This window comes from Microtus oregoni, unplaced genomic scaffold (assembly GCF_018167655.1).
Source record: "Microtus oregoni isolate MIOR12 unplaced genomic scaffold, Mior012 000035F_ref0000213, whole genome shotgun sequence".
NCBI lineage: Eukaryota > Metazoa > Chordata > Mammalia > Rodentia > Cricetidae > Microtus > Microtus oregoni.
The window spans coordinates 25923234-25940967 of record NW_024543094.1 but is presented as its reverse complement, the minus strand read 5'-3'; the positions used below and the strand labels follow the sequence as shown (position 1 = coordinate 25940967).

Sequence of the window (17734 nt, the reverse complement as noted above, 5' to 3'; positions counted from 1 at the left end):
AAATGGAAAAGCTTTTTAGAAGCATAACAGGTGGAGGCAAAATGACACTTGAAGAGTTTTATTACTTTCTAAAGGGAAAAAAAAAACTACAGCACATGAAAAGATTCCAGTATGCCACCACCTGGTCTCATTTTCTCTAAATCTAATAAGGTATGTGCCTCTGTAATACTAGCTTTCTGAGTTCATGGATAGAGGAATTTAATTTCCAATGTAATGATAATGCAAGCGAAAGTCAATCAACCACATAAAATTATCTAGAAAGGGTTTAAGATTCTGCAGTTTTGCTGGTGGCTCAGGCATTTGGAGATCATCCTCCATTATGTGTTGCAGGTAAGTGTATGCTAGTGTATAATGTGATTGGTAGTTCTGAGCCATTAGCTAATTCACAAGATGGACAGATATTCTGAAATACTGGCTCATAACCTTTATATTGGCAGGCCTTCTCTGTGTTATTATTACCCCTTGCTGCTATGTTTTAAGTGTTTTCCTATTAAATGACTTAATTGAGATTTTTAGTTTGCTTGTTTTAACTTTAAGAATTTGTTAGCAAAATACAGATATGGTTTTCTATCAGGATAAGTGGGTGATCTGAACTTACAGAATTCTAGATAAAATTCTCATAAAATCCTTCACACTCTCTTTAGTTTCCTTCCTTCCTCCGTTATTCCTCCCCCTCATCTTATTCCTTCTCAGTCCCTCTCTCCTTTCCTTCTGCTTTTCTCTCTACCTTTTCGCTTTCCTTTCTTCTTCTCTTCCTCCCTCCTCCCTCTCTCTTCAGCAGTAGGTCCTAAAATCAGAACTTGACCTTAGATCTCCATTCATTTCCCATCGTCATCATTTGCTCTTTGCTTGACTTTTGGTATCAGTGATTCAAAATTTTAGAGTTTTTTCCTACTGTTAAATAATTAACTAGAAAAGAATATGAAATTTAAAGAGTAATTCATTGTATAAAGTTTCTTTGCAATATACATACATACTTTATATATGTTGTTTTGTATATATCTAATCTTCAACTCTAAAACGTAAGCATCATTATTCCCACCTTTTAATGGCTGAGGTAACTGAGACAACAGGAAATTAAGAAATGTGTTAAAGTTGCAAACAGCTGCTCTCAAACAGGGGAGGCTGCTGGTAAACCCCAGCTCTGACCATCATTTTGTCAGCTAACACTGAGCTCTTACCACTTCTTTTCCTTCTTATTTGGCATCATGAGTCTGGCACAAAATTCTGGAAAAAATCTGGTAATTTTAAGTAAAGGAAAAATAATTTAAAAGACAGTTCAAAAAATAGTTTTGTGCCAATAACAAATGTGGAGGTTGTGCCTCTCCTGTGACTTCTCCTAGGCTTTGCCAGTATCTCTCCTGTGACTTCTCCTAGGCTTAGCCAGTATCGCTCCTGTGACTTCTCCTGGGTCTCCGGCCAGTGTTGCCATCAGAAGCACGTTCTCAAGTTTAGGGAAAGAGCAAGTTGAGAGTGACTAAGGAAGAAAAATGACCGCATAATAAAGGCTACTGAAAACAGGTGACAGCCGGTGGAAAAACATTTCCATGAAAGCAGAATATGGCTTTAGTAAGTGAGCTCATCTCCCTTGCTCTCATTTGCCCAGTCTGCACTATGACATCAATGACAGTATTACTCCACAGAGTTCCTGGAAGAACTCAACATCTACATACATAGGTCTTAAGGGGAGCATCTGGCATGTAGTAAGCACTTATCTAATGCTAAGCTGTAATATTCTTACTTTACTTGTTAGATGAGGCAGATTGAGGGAAATTATAGCAACAGATTCCTAACACCATAAAACTATGTATTTGGCTCCTTTACTAAGCATGCATTTATGACTGCATCTTATGAGCTAGACACATATTTTTCCAAGATTATGACATATTACTTTCATAATAAAACAGGATTGATTTAAAATGTTACTTTGGGGCAAAATATTGTAAAATTCGATACTTGAGTCATATAAAAAGTCTTTAATGTTTCTATGAACCCCATGTGTAATACAACCTTTTGCTCCCACCATCGCTTGCAGCCGCCCTTCCTCATTCTTCTCTTTTTCTTGACTCCTCTGTCTCTGCACCCCCCCATTTCTCTCTCCATTCCTCTACTGATGCTTTATTTCTTCCTTTTCTATTGAGTCACCAGCCAGTAAGCACATGTCTTGTTGAATTTCTGTGGGGTTCACATTCTCATATACACAGCACCAAGTTTTAGCCTTAAATGTCTGATGTGTGAAGGGAATCAAAGGGGATATGAAGCACTGAGTGCTACGGCTTCCCCAGGGAACCAGAGGATGGATGGACCTGCTGCAGGGGCAAGGGGCTTCCCTGCAAGGAGGGAGCGAGCAGAGGATATGTTCTATTTAGGAAGATTCTAATCATAACTAAAACAATTACTGAATTGCAGGACCTAAATTTCCAAATTTTGGAATATAAAATAAGACAAAATTTGCATATTCAGGATTGTAAATCTTATTTAGTCCCCTTCTTAAGGCAAAATGTCAAGTCTTACCATGATTTCTCAGCTGTGTTAGACATACAGATTGGTTATGTTATCACCCTCTGAAGTATATATACATTTACATATTTCTTTAAATAGTTAGACTTCTAGTGATGGATAATATTCTTTGTGTAGAGCTTGATTTGTTGCTAGGTAAATGATAATTTTACAATTTCTCAGATGATGATGATTGTTAATAAAATAAGTGATTTCCATAGTTTCTCAAACACTGGTAACCATAGAAAAATTTTTACTGACCTATGAATGTCAAGTGACCCTGATGTGTTAAATAGTGTGTTGTCATAAGAACAAACAATTTAAGGGTATATATAACACTAAATTCCAAAATGTTACAAAACATGTTAATGTTAATTCAGAATAATTCCCAGTAATCATCTATCATAAGAGAAAGAAAGCTCTTATAATTTTTTTATAATGTATTTTTCTCCTCCCACATTGTAGAAAGTTAAGGCCTACCAGGCCAAAAGGAGCAGAGCTGGAGTCTTCCTGGTGCTGTCAGAGGTCCTTACTGTGCCTAGTCAATAAGGAACGACCAAGCAGTGTTACCTGAGTGCCTAGCAACAGACTCTGTCAGAGGTCCTGATCATTCGTAGCCATAGGGATAAGGGATGAGCATGAAATGTCAACTGTCAATGAATCAGAATGCCTGGGTGATGGGAGGGTGTATATATATTTCCTGTTCTGAAATAAACGAGTCTGCTATAAGCCATCTATCCGACTCCTGGTGTCTGTGTTCATTGATGTCATGCCTTTACACCACCTCCCCCGAGGAAGATATTAGGGTTCAGCAACACCCTGTAATTTTCTCTGCATTGATATGATTGATATGTTGGATTGTAAATTCTCTATTTTGTTTCCAATTTATCATCATTTCCTAAACACTACAATATGTTACATGTGTGGTTATCTCTTTATCTCTGGACCACATACAGGGGTCATGTCTGTCCAAAATTATGGGCATCTCATTTTTAGATTTCTGAACGGAAAAGAAAAAAAAAACAGTGAAAGCACATCCTGGGCATCACATGTCATTGGGAATTAATTCATGCACCTTAAAGGAAGACCCTCAAATGAATTGATATCAATACTCCCTCAGAAAAGACAATAAACTAACGTATCAACTTTTGAAAACAGTCAGTGCTGATCTTTTAAATTGGCAGAGAGAAGTGTGTCAAAGACAACACATGCAGTTCTACACAGTCTCAGGTATAGCCTTCTTATGCTGCTTCTTAGAGTCTATACAGGGGGATGTTCACGCACAGTCACAGGAGTCTGGCCATGAGACAAGAATCTGTATGCTTTTCTTTGAAACATCATAGGCTTTTTTATTCATGTCCCAAACGAAAGAAAACCAAACAACTATCAATTCAATATATACACCAGATAACTCAAATCTTCATTTGTGTCTTAAGCTTTCATTTGAGTACCAAACTAAAGGGACTGATCATGAAAAGCAGTGAGACATCATAGAAAGAGATCATACCAAAGTGAATATTAGAAATAAACACTGAAAAGTCCACACAGTAAAAGTATTTTTGTAATGTGCTTGAGACATGATTTAAAACATGAGTAGAGCAAAGAAAATCAATACTATCAAAGATGACCCACTCTCATCTGGTGCTCTGTGTGACCCAGGGAGGGTTTGTGGCTTTTTAGGAGTTCATAGAAGCCTAGAATGATGATCAGCACTCAGATGAAGACAGGACTAACAACTGTTACATCTGTCAAAACGATGAGTTATTGCTGGCTGAGCTTTTCTCACCACAGCAGCGAACAGAACAGATTTCTAAAAGTAGAAAATTTCCAAGACCTTAAGTGAGTTGATTCCTTTGCTCTATTTCATAGAACATTTATGACTAAGTGAGCTGATCGGAGAAAAAGCAGAAGAAATAAAGAGATAGGAAAAAGATGGAAGAGTGAAAGGACAAAATTTTTAAAGTTTCTTGAAAGTAGAGTGGTGGATTTTAAAACTCTGTCTCCTAATGCTTTATATGATTTCTCTCAGAATTTATGTGTAGTATGGCATTGATATTATACATTTTGAGTTAGGCATCTGTAATATGATAAAATATTCTAAAACCTTGCTAAAGAGACGTGTGTCTATTATCACTAGTCTTCAAGTATGAGAATAAAGGAAAACTAAAAATTCTCATCTGAAATTGTATCCTCTTTAGAACTAACTCTTATGGCCTAAAAGTGAGTTACTTCAGCCTATAAATTCCATATCATAGTAATATCTTCTGGGGATTTAAGGCCTGATGGATTGGACAAACTCTTGTACAGATTTCCTCAAAAACCATAAATCTTACATGAACATTGCCAAAACATTCTTTCTTAATGTTTGGAATGAAGATGAACTAAAAATGCCTTAAATATCAGTGTTCCATGTTTTGATTCAAAACACACAGGCTCACAGCTTTCCTTGTGGAATATCCTCTAATCCATTTATATGCTAAAGCAAGTACTGGAAAATCAGGTGATGAATTTTTTAACAAAATTGATTGGAAGTTTTCCTTGTAACTTCTCTGATTTTGTAGCTTGTTTTTAGTTTTACTGATAATTTCAAAATGTTTATGGTGTGTGTTCACACATGTGCTTTCATACACGCATGCACTGTGTGTGTGTGTGTGTGTGTGTGTGCGTGTGTGTGTGTGATGTTGTGCGTGTCAGTCAGAGTCCATCATTATAGATTTGGGTCTCTCTTTTTGCCTTTATTTGGTGGGTTCTAGAGATTAAACTCAGGCCGTAAGGCTTGTAATGAAGGATCTTTTACTTATTGAGCCATATTGGTAGCCCAAAAAGTTTTCATGGATGAGGATGACCTGAAGTAGTTCATAACATATATTTAATTTCCACACTCCAATGATGCATATTGATGGGGTTTGGTAAATTCTCTGAAATGAAATGAAGAAAGGTACACACACAAAATATATAAAATGTAAGCATATGGTAAAACAGCACTGGCAAAGGCAGCAGACGAGTCTCACTTTTTCTTACCTTTCCTACAAGGTGACTTTGAAATTTTATTAGTAGATGCATTTGAAATGTTTTGAGATGAGTGAGCCTAGAGTATGAAAATCATATTTCAAAATCAATAATATGTCACTTCTTATTTTTGAAACTGAAGGTAAGTAAATTAACTTGAAACTATAAGAAATAATTAACTTAATCAAACTGAAGGATTGGGACAGACACCTACATAATGAGTTTATGTGTAGACATACTGATTTATTAGCACTTTTACTAATAACTAGTAAATAGGGTGTGTGGAATCTTCTCAGAGTGCATTGATGACATTTATAGCTACTACAGGGCACCAAATGCAACTTTTTTTCCATTCTTACTTTTACATGTGCTACATCATTATTGACAAGCTCTTAAATATTTACTTTTATCATTACCTTTAGCTTTAAGACTTTAAATTATTCCTAATGTTAGCTTTCTTTATCAAATTATCTTTATTATTTAAAATGTATTTATACCATTCTTGTTCTTTTTTTCCTTTTAAAAAATTCTTTGACAATTTCAAACATGGATCTACTAGTTATAAGCATGCTCACACCCCACTCCCTCCTCTCATCCTATCCTCTCCCCTTCTTCTACCCCATAAGTTCCATCCTGCTTTTATGAACTTTCTTTTGACCCACTGAGTTTAATTATGATTATCTGAATTGCTAGAGTGGGGGTTTTCATAACTGGAACACAAGCACCTTATTATATGTGATGACACCACTAAATCCCTCTTCCCCAACATCCATAAATTGGGGGGGGGATCCACATTAGAAGAAAAATCTTACAGCTTAAGTTTTCAGCTAAGTATAAAATTAAAGAATTTTGTGGAATTTTTCCTCATAGCAATCCCTCCTAAAGACTTGCCTGGTTAAGATAGTGGGATTTTTAATTATAGTAAAAGTTAACAATAATTGGCTAAAGAATGTGCTCATTATGAAACACCAAAAGTGTGCTGAATAAAGTAATATCAAGGTTCAGTAAATCGGAAAAATGCAGTTCTTTTCAAACCCATCTTACTGTACTAAAGTCATTAATATTAAAATAGCATTTGTACAATAATCTTTTTATGAAAAAATGTTTACTATGCTATTAAATGAATCACCTATTGTGAACTTAGACAAGAACTCTCTTCGGTGCTAGGCATATAGCTCAGTAGTACAGTGCTCATTAAGAATGTGGAAGGCCCTGTCCTTCATCCCCAATGCCAGAAAAAAATTTGATAGGAAAATAGATACATTTCTAAAGCACTAAGCTGATACACAACCTTCAGGCTGCCAAGAATAGGAGGAGCTCACAGTGTCTAACCAAAAGGACAAGTGTGTCTCTTTCATCCTGCATCCTCTTCAAAAAATGAGCATAATAGTGCTGTCTGTCACATGATGGCTAAGAAGACACTGAGTGAGGCTTAGTGGTGGGCATTGGTCTTCACATATGGTGAGAATTAGGGAAATGTCAGCGGCTACTACTGCTCAGAATAATTGCCATCCTACACTTTATCAATCACATTAATATTATTGTTAGGGTTGTTATTGAAATAAGTATACCATAGAGTTTTACCAGACCTTTAAAGAACTAAACTGAAGTATCTCAAACTGTTCTACACAATAGAAAATGAAAGAATACTTTCAAATTTACGAAGCCAGAATTATACTGATAACTAATGCTAACATTAATAAAGACACAATGAAAAAATTATAGACCGATCTTCTTAATGACCATAGATTAAAAATTCTCAGCAAAATACTCAGAAATGTGTGGGATACCCCTCTGTATGCTGTGAATATCATTGGTTAATAAAGAAACTGTCTGGGCCTGGGCAAATGAATAGAGTTAGGTGAGGAAAACTAAACTGAATGCTGGGAGAAGGAAGGTGGAGTTTAGAAAGGTCATGGAGCCACTGCCATGGACAGACATGTAAAAACTTTGCCAGCAAGCCACTGCCACATGGCAATACACATATTAATAGAAAGAAGGGCGGAGTCAGAGAGAAGCCATGGAGCTGCCGCTGGAGACAGACATCCAGAGACTCATGGTAAAATATAAAATAATAGAAATGGGCTAAATTAATAGGTAAGAGCAAGCCAATAAGAAGCTGGAGCTATGGCCGGTCGATGGTGGCACACGCCTTTAATCCCAGCACTCGGGAGGCAGAGGCAGGCGGATCTCTGTGAGTTCGAGACCAGCCTGGTCTACAGAGCTAGTTCCAGGACAGGCTCCAAAGCCACAGAGAAACCCTGTCTCGAAAAAAACAAAAAACAAAAAACAAAACAAAAAAAAGAAGCTGGAGTTAATAGGCCAAGCAGTGATTTAATTAATATAGTTTCTTTGTGATTATTTCAGGGGTCTGGGGTGAATGTTAAAAAGCTGGAAACAGAGGCCTGATCTCTCCGCACCAGGAGAGACAGCATTGGGGTGAGTTTCTGGCCCCGTGGCGCCAGCCTTGGAAGGGGAGCTCAGAGGTTCCTTGGCCCACTATCCTTCTTGGGCTCTCTACAGGGCCTCCACTCCCTGCATACCTCCTCTTTCTTCCTAGCCCACCCAGCTCCCATCCAGAACCCTCCCCACTTCTGCCCCACTGTCCTCTTTCTGCAAATAACATTACCCAGCCCAGCCTGTCTGGGCACTGGGTCCGAATCCTCGGGGCACTCAAGCGGGCGGGACTCCCGTTGTTTCTATTGCCTGCCTGCACCAAGCAGGGTAGGCGCTTTGTTTGCGACCTGCCCACCAGCACGGAGGCCTGATCTCTCGGCGCCAGGAGAGACAGCGTTGGGGGTAGGCACTTTGTTTGCAAGCTGCCCAACCAGCACGGAGACCTGATTTCTTGGCGCCAGGAGAGCCAACGTTGGGGAGAGTCAGCGTTGGGTAGGCAAGGAGACCTGATCTGATACAAGAAGATTCATAAGGGAGCATTTGGAAGAAGAGATGGGCAGACGCCAAGGCAAGAATTCGCCCAACAAACTGAAAAGCAACATGAAGCCACCAGAAACCAGCGACCTCACAACAGGAGGACATGAACACCTTAATCAAGAAGAAGTAGAAAAGATTGACTTCATGAAAGTGATTGACACCCTTAAACGGCATGTAAAAAACACCCTTATAGAAATGGATGAGAAATATAACAGAAAGTTTGAAGAATTGAATAAATCAGTGAATGATACCCTAGAAAACCAAGGAAAAACAATCAAACAGATAATGGAAACAGTTCAACACTTGAAAACTGAACAGGAGGCAAAGAAGAAAACACAAACAGAGGGCCGGCTGGACATGGAAAATTTAAGTAAACAAACAGAGTCTACAGAAACAAGCATAACCAACAGAATACAAGAGTTAGAAGAAAGAATCTCAGATTCTGAAGATAGCATAGAGAAAAAAAACAAACACACTGATCAAAGAAAACAGCAAGTCCAACAAACTCTCATCACAAAATATTCAGGAAATATGGGACACAATAAAAAGACCAAACCTAAGAATAATAGGAGTAGAAGAAGGAGAAGAAGGGCAGCTCAATGGTCCAGAAAATATATTTAATAAAATTATAGAAGAAAACTTTCCCAACCTAAAGAAAGATATAACTATGAAGGTGCAAGAAGCATACAGAACACCGAATAGGCTGGATCAAAAAAAAAATCCCCTCACCATATAATTATCAAAACACAAAGCATACAGAATAAGGAAAGAATATTAAGAGCTGCAAAGGAAAAAGGCCAAATTACTTATAAAGGTAAACCTATCAGACTTACACCTGACTTCTCCATGGAACCCATGAAAGCCAGAAGGTCCTGGATAGACGTACTGCAGAAACTAAGAGACCGTGGATGCAAGCCCAGATTACTATACCCAGCCAAGCTTTAAATGGAGAAAATAAAATTTTCCACGATAAAAACAAATTTAAACAGTATGCAGCCACAAATCCAGCCTTACAGAAAGTAATAGAAGGAAAATCACTAACCAAGGAGTCCAACAATGACCACAATAACTCAGACATCTAGAGACCCTTCACAAACACAAATCAAAGAAGGGAAACACACAAAATCTACTACTAAAAAAATGACTGGCGTTAACAACCACTGGTCATTAATATCACTTAATGTCAATGGACTTAACTCACCTGTTAAAAGGCACAGGCTAAGGGATTGGATACGAAAACAGGATCCAACATTCTGCTGTTTACAAGAAACACACCTCAACCACAAAGACAGGCACCTACTCAGAGTAAAGGGCTGGGAAAAGGCTTATCAAGCAAATGGACCTAAGAAACAAGCAGGTGTGGCCATACTAATCTCTAACAAAGTAGACTTCAAACTTAAATCAATCAGAAGAGATGGAGAGGGGCATTTTATACTCATAACAGGAACAGTTCATCAGGATGAAGTCTCAATCCTGAACATCTATGCCCCTAATATAAAAGCACCCACGTACATAAAAGAAACATTGCTAAAACTCAAGGCAGCCATCAAACCGCACACACTAATAGTAGGAGACTTCAACACTCCTCTCTCACCAATGGACAGGTCAATCAGACAGAAACCTAACAGAGAAATAAGAGAATTAATGGAGGTAATGAATCAAATGGACCTAACAGACATCTATAGAACATTCCACCCAAATAGGAAAGAATATACCTTCTTCTCTGCAGCTCATGGAACCTTCTCAAAAATCGACCACATAGTCGGTAACAAAGCAAACATCCACAGTTACAAAAAAATATTAGTAACCACCTGTGTCTTATCAGATCACCATGGATTAAAGTTAGAATTCAACAACAATGCTACCCCCAGAAAGCCTACAAACTCATGGAAACTGAACAGTCAACTACTGAACCATACCTGGATTAAGGAAGAAATTAAGAAAGAAATTAAAGTCTTCCTGGAATTCAATGAAAATAAAGAAACAACATACTCAAACTTATGGGACACTATGAAAGCAGTCCTAAGAGGAAAGTTTAACTAAGTGCCCACTTAAAGAAAACAGAGAAAGCTCACATTGGAGACTTAACAGCCCACCTGAAAGCTCTAGAAAAAAAAAGAAGCAGACTCATCTAGGAGGAGTAGAAGACTGGAAATAATTAAACTGAGGGCTGAAATCAAAAAAACAGAAACACAGAAAATAATCCAAAGAATCAATGGAAAAAAAAGCTGGTTCCTAGAGAAAATCAACAAGATTGACAAACCCCTATCCAAACTAATCAAACGGCAGAGAGAGAATTAGCAAATTAATAAGATCAGAAATGAAAAGGGGGACATAACCACAGACACAGAGGAAATTGAGAGAATCATTAGATCTTACTACAAAAGCCTTTATGCCACAAAACTGGAAAATGTAAAGGAAATGGACACTTTTTTAGATAAATACCATATACCAAAGTTAAACCAGGACCAGGTGAACAATCTAAACAGACCTGAGAGTCGCGAAGAATTAGAAGAGGTTATCAAAAACCTCCCTACCAAAAAAAGCCCAGGACCAGATGGTTTCAATGCGGAATTCTACCAGAACTTCCAAGAAGAACTAATACCTATACTCCTTAATGTATTTCACAATATAGAAACAGAAGAGTCATTGCCAAATTCCTTTTATGAAGCTAGAGTCACTCTGATACCAAAACCACACAAAGACTCAACCAAGAAAGAGAATTACAGGCCAATCTCACTCATGAACATCGACGCAAAAATCCTCAACAAAATACTGGCAAACCGTATCCAAGAACACATTAGAAAAATTATCCATTATGATCAAGTAGGCTTCATCCCAGGGATGCAGGGCTGGTTCAACATACGAAAATCTGTCAATGTAATCTAGCATATAAATAAACTGAAAGAAAAAAACCATATGATCATTTCATTAGATGCTGAAAAAGCATTTGACAAAATTCAACATCCCTTTATGATAAAAGTCTTGGAGAGATTAGGGATACAAGGGTCATACCTAAATATAATAAAAACTATATACAGCAAGCCAACAGCTAACATCAAATTAAATGGAGAGAAACTCAAGGCCATCCCACTTAACTCAGAAACACGACAAGGCTGTCCACTCTCACCATACCTCTTCAATATAGTACTTGAAGTTATAGCAATAGCAATAAGACAACATAAGGGGATCAAGGGGATTCGAATTGGAAAGGAAGAAGTTAAACTTTCGTTATTTGCAGATGATATGATAGTGTACATAAGCGACCCCCAAAACTCCACCAAAGCACTTTTACAGCTGATAAACAGCTTTAGTAATGTGGCAGGATACAAGATCAACTCCAAAAAATCAGTTGCCCTCTTATACACAAAGGATATGGAAGCAGAGAGGGAAATCAGAGAAGCTTCATCTTTCACAATCGCCACAAACAGCATAAAATATCTTGGGGTAACTCTAACCAAGGAAGTGAAAGATCTATTTGACAAGAACTTTAAGGCATTGAAGAAAGAAACTGAGGAGTATACCAGATAATGGAAGGACCTCCCTTGCTCTTGGATTGGGAGGATCAACATAGTAAAAATGGCAATTCTACCAAAGGCAATTTATAGATTCAATGCAATCCCCATCAGGGTCCCATCAAAATTCTTCACAGATCTTGAGAGGACAATAATCAACTTTATATGGAAAAACAAAAAACCCAGGATAGCCAAAACAATCCTAAACAAATTAGGATTGCCTGGAGGCATTACCATCCCTGACTTCAAACTCTATTACAGAGCTACAGTGATGAAAACAGTGTGGTACTGGCATAAAAACAGAGAAGTCGACCAATGGAATCGTATAGAAGACCCGAATTTTAACCCACAAACCTATGAACTCCTCATTTTTGATAAAGGAGCCAAAAGTATACAATGGAAGAAAGAAAGCATCTTTAACAAATGGTGCTGGCATAACTGGATGTCAACCTGTAGAAGAATGAAAATAGACCCATATCTATCACCATGCATAATACTCAAGTCCAAATGGATTAAAGACCTCATTATCAGTCAGAACACATTGAACCTGATAGAAGAGAAAGTGGGAAGTACCCTACAGGAGATGGGCACAGGAGATCGCTTCCTATGTGTAACCCCAACAGCACAGATTTTAAGGGCAACATTGAGTAAACGGGACCTACTAAAACTGAGAAGCTTCTGTAAAGCAAAGGACACTGTCACCAAGACAAAAAGGCAACCTACTGACTGGGAGAAGATCTTCACCAACCCCGCAACAGACAAAGGTCTGATCTCCAAAATATATAGAGAACTCCGGAAACTAGACTTTAAAATGCTAATTAACCCAATTAAAAAATGGGGCACTGAACTGAACAGAGAATTCTCAGCAGAGGAAGTTCAAATGGCCAAAAGACACTTAAGGTCATGCTCAACCTCCTTAGCGATCAGGGAAATGCAAATCAAAACAACTTTGAGATATCATCTTACACCTGTCAGAATGGCTAAAATAAAAAACTTCAATGATAGCCTTTGCTGGAGAGGCTGTGGAGGAAGGGGTACCCTCATCTATTGCTGGTGGGAATGCAATCTTGTGCAACCACTTTGGAAATCGGTGTTTCGGTTTCTCAGGAAATTCGGGATCAACCTACCCCTGGACCCAGCAATACCACTCCTGGGAATATACCCAAGAGATGCCCGATCATATGACAAGAGCATTTGTTCAACTATGTTCATAGCAGTATTATTTGTAATAGCCAGAACCTGGAAACAACCTAGATGCCCTTCAATGGAAGAATGGATGAAGAAAGTATGGAATATATACACACTAGAGTACTACGCTGCGGTAAAAAACAATGATTTCTCAAATTTTGCATGCAAATGGATGGAAATAGAAAACACTATCCTGAGTGAGGTAACCCAGACCCAAAAAGATGAATATGGGATGTACTCACTCATAATTGGTTTCTAGCCATAAACAAGGGTCACAGAGTCTACAATTGGTGATCCCAAAGAAGCTAAGTAAGAAGGTGAACCAAAGGAAAAACATATATTTGTCCTCTTGGCTATGGGAAGTAGACAAAATGGCCGGGGAGAAAATTGAGATCTTGGGGGTGGGGTGGGATGGTGGTAAGGGGAGATGGGGAGAGTAAAGGGAGAAGGGGAGAATGGGGGGAACTTGGGGAAAAAGGAGGATTGGGATAAAGGAAGGTTGGATAGGGGAGCACGGAAGCACAATTCTTAGTTAAGGGAGCCACCTTAGAGTTGGCAAGAGACTTGAACCTAGAGTGGCTCCCAGATGCCCAAGCCAAGTTCCCCAGTTAGTTCCTTGGGCAGCTGAGGATAGGGAACCTGAAATGACCCTATCCTATAGCAATACTGACGAATATCTTGCATATCATCATAGAACCTTCATCTGGTGATGGATGGAGATAGAGACAGAGACCCACACTGGAGCACTGGACTGAGCTCCCAAGGTCCCAATGAGGAGCAGAAGGAGGGAGAACATGAGCAAAGAAGTCGGGACCATGAGGGGTGCACCCACCCACTGAGACAGTGGAGCTGATCTATTGGGAGCTCACCAAGGCCAGCTGGACTGTGACTGAAAAAGCATGGGATAAAACTGGACTCTCTGAGCATGGCGAACAATGAGGGCTGATGAGAAGCCAAGGACAATGGCACGGGGTTTTGAACCTACGTAATGTGCTGGCTTTGTGGGAGCCTAGCCAGTTTGGATGTTCACCTTCCTAGAAATGGATGGAGAGGGGAGGACCTAGGACTTACCACAGGGCAGGGAACCCTGACTGCTCTTTGGACTGGAGAGGGATGGGGAGAGGAGTGGGGGGAAGGGAAGAAGGGTGGGAGGAGGGGGAGAAGGGTGGGAGGAGGGGGAGGGAAATGGGAGGCTGGGAGGAGGTGGAAACTTGTTTTATTTTTTCTCCTTTTCTCAATAAAAAAATGGAAAAAAAGCTGGAAACATTTCTATTACCATCAGGAATAAGACAAGGGTGATCAATATCCATCTTTCTTTTCAATATAATACTTGAGCTCTTAGCTAAAGCAATACAACAACAGAAAGGGAAGAATAGACACAAATATGAAAGGAAAAAGTAAAAGTATTCCCTTTTAAATTATTTCCTTAAATTTTTTGAGATATAATTCATTATTTTCCCTTCCTTTCCTTTTTGTTTTAAGTTTTCAGCAACCATTCTGGGTAACTCTAACTGCCTACAACCCCAGCTCTAGATGAATCCCAAAGCCTCTGGCTTCAGCCTTCAGTGACAACTAGAATCATCTGCACACATCTCCACACAGACACATAATTAATAAATAGTAACAATTAAATGCACTGAATAATTCAGATTCCTCAAAAGTTTTCTTGTCCCTCTTTCAGTCTTCATCATTCTTCACCCACAGGCAAGGACTGAACTGATTTGTAGTATTGTAAATTAACTTTCCTTTTCCATGAATCTCATATAAACTGAGTCATATTACAAGTGCTCTGAAGTATCTGGCTGGTCTCTTCACCTCAATGCAAGACATCATTATTTTATTTTATTTCCGCATCATTTCTTTGACTATTAATAATATTTTGTTATTTTTCTTCTTTTTATCAGACATTACTCAGTATTATCAACTTGCTACATATTTGGGGATAATACAAATTATTGTGTTTTCTCCCTAACTCCCCTTTAAAATTTATTTTATTGTTATTATGCAGGGTTATATAAGGGCACACCCCACACCTTTTTCTCCTATTCGTCCCCTTTATTTCCCAGTTTTCTCCTTTCATATCATTACCTCTTATATAACATTTATGAGACTATAAAGTCTAAGACTCACAAATGAGAGAAAATGTTTTGTATTTCTCAGACCAAACTAGCCTAATTGTCAACAGAGAGCCTTTATCCAGTAACTGATGGAAACAGATACAGAGATCTGTAGCCAAGCACTGGGCCAAGCTCGGGAACCTTGTTGAGGAAAGGGAAGAAGGATGGTATAGCCAGGGAGGTGAAGGTCATCACAAGTGAACCCACAGAAACAAATAAGCTGGGTTCATAGGATCTCACAGAGTCTTGACCAAAAGCTAGGAGCCTGCATGAGACTGTTCTTGGCCCTCAACATTATGTGAAGTAGCTTGGTTTATTGTGGGATTCCTATTGTGGGGATCAGGGTCTGTCTCTAACACTTGAGCTGGTTTTGGGGAATCTGTTCCCCATAATGGAATGTCTCAATATGAAGGGAAGAGCTTAGTTCAACTTCAGCTTGATATGCCGTGCTTTGCTGACATACATGGGAGGCCTGCTCCTTTCTGAGGTGGATGGTAGGGCAGAGGGGAGGCAGGGAATGAGGGAACAGAAAGAAAGGAGGGAGGGGAAACTGAGGTCAAGATGTAAAATAAATGAAAAAACAATTGATTAGTAAAAATTAATTCACTTAATGAGACTAAAATGTATATATTTGTGCTGACATTTTACTGCTCATACTAATAGATTTCAACCTATACATGCATAATTTCTTACTGAGAAAATTTAAAATCTTCTGTCTTTGTTAATAGACAGTATCTTTTTACTGATCCTCATTTGACTTATTTTTACAATTTACATAATTAATTTGTGTGAATGTGCCTACATGAGTGTGTGTGTGTGTGTGTGTGTGTGTGTGCGCGCGCGCGCGTGAATGTGTGTGTGCACAGGTGAACACTCATGTCCAGGTCCTGAGGTCGGAAGGGGGCATAGGATTCCTCAGAGCTGAAGTTAAGGCCATTTGCTGGAATGCTTGACTTGTAATGTGGATACTTGATCCAAACCCCAGTCCTCATGATTGCACAGTGTGTGCTCTTAACCAGCAAGCTAAATCTACTCATAGTCAATCAGATCCAAGTTGGTTGATAGTTTGGTTCAAATTACAGCATTCGTTTACCCTCTATTTTTTAAACTAATTTTTTAAAATTGTAATGTTTTCCTGACGAACTGCTTCTCTTTCATTCTCATATTTTCTTGCTCACCTCCGTGTGTTTAAGCTTAGTTTGACACATCCAAGTTTTACACGTTGTGCTAATGGTGTACATATTTCCCATGACTTCAGCTTGGAGCTCCTTATATTCGTAAACCTTTGTTTTCCTGGCACCTTAATTATACACTGCACGTAGCTGGTCTTGATTTGTGCTTTCTGTGGCGCCACACATTGAACCCAGGGCCTCACGTGTGCTGGGGAAACACTCTTGTCACTTAGCCTTGCCTCTGATTATGCATCTTGCTGTTGAATAATAATCTGGTAAGCAATGCCTGATTATTATTTTCAGTCAGAAAACTATCATTGTTGGCACACATCTGCCCTTTTATTGTTTTGTCTCTCTGGTGGTATTTGCCTGCTCTGTGCTCCACCTTGCTTTTTCTCCTGCTTCCTTTAGGCCCAACAAATACATTTTACCCTTCTATTTAGCTGTCTTCAAGATTTTCAGCTTTGTATTTTAAATGATTTTCCCTGCTTTCCTGTATTTTAAATGACTAATGGTTGCAGAACATTAATCCTATCATGCAATAAAAATACTTCTGCCTAAACTTTATGCGGCAAGTTGATATCCATTGTTGCAGCTGAAATACTAACATTTGGCCAGAGTTAGCTTACAACACCTAAGAATTAGTGTTAAGTAATTAGTCCTTGTCTTTACTGGCCAAGACATATTTGAATTTTTGCATGGTGTTATTTAAACACCAAAGAAGAAAATTAAACTAGAAATTAGTATTAATAGAACATCAAGCTGTTGTAAGAGATTAGTGGTTTTAAGCACTGTGATTTTTTTTTAAAGTTAATCACTGTATTATAGGATAACCAAGCACTGTTTGTTCACACACAAATGAACAGAATTTGCTGCTTAACTCTACAGCCTGGAGGATAGTTTCCTCTCTCTGTGTCCTCTTTCCTTCTTCCTTTCACTTCTCCTTCCTCTCCACCCAATCCCTATCCCCTCCCCAACCCACACACAGTGTTTTTGAGACAGGGTCTCATGTAGCTCAGGCTGATCTTGAACCTACTATGTAGCTGAAGATAACCTCCAACTCCTGATCCTCCTACTTTCATATCCCAGTTGCTGGGATTACAGATGTACCACACTGTAGGGTTAAGCCAGCCCCTTAGGGGGCTGGGAATTTTACCATCATTTGCTTTCACAGGAGCCACTAAGGAGAAAGTCGCCCCCATGTCAGCTAGAAGCAATCTTAGAAGACGAAGTCCCCTCTCCCAACAGAGTTTGCCCGCAGGGTTAGGGACATCTTTTAGTGGTTGGTTTAGGGTTGAGG

The 17734-nt window shown here is 38.8% G+C and overlaps 1 protein-coding gene across 1 annotated transcript in view; it reads right to left on the bottom strand.

The window, feature by feature from the left end:
- The window catches only part of Plxdc2 (plexin domain containing 2), a 398667-nt gene that overhangs the window by 28727 nt on the left and 352206 nt on the right, over positions 1-17734 (bottom strand). The window lies entirely within an intron of this gene.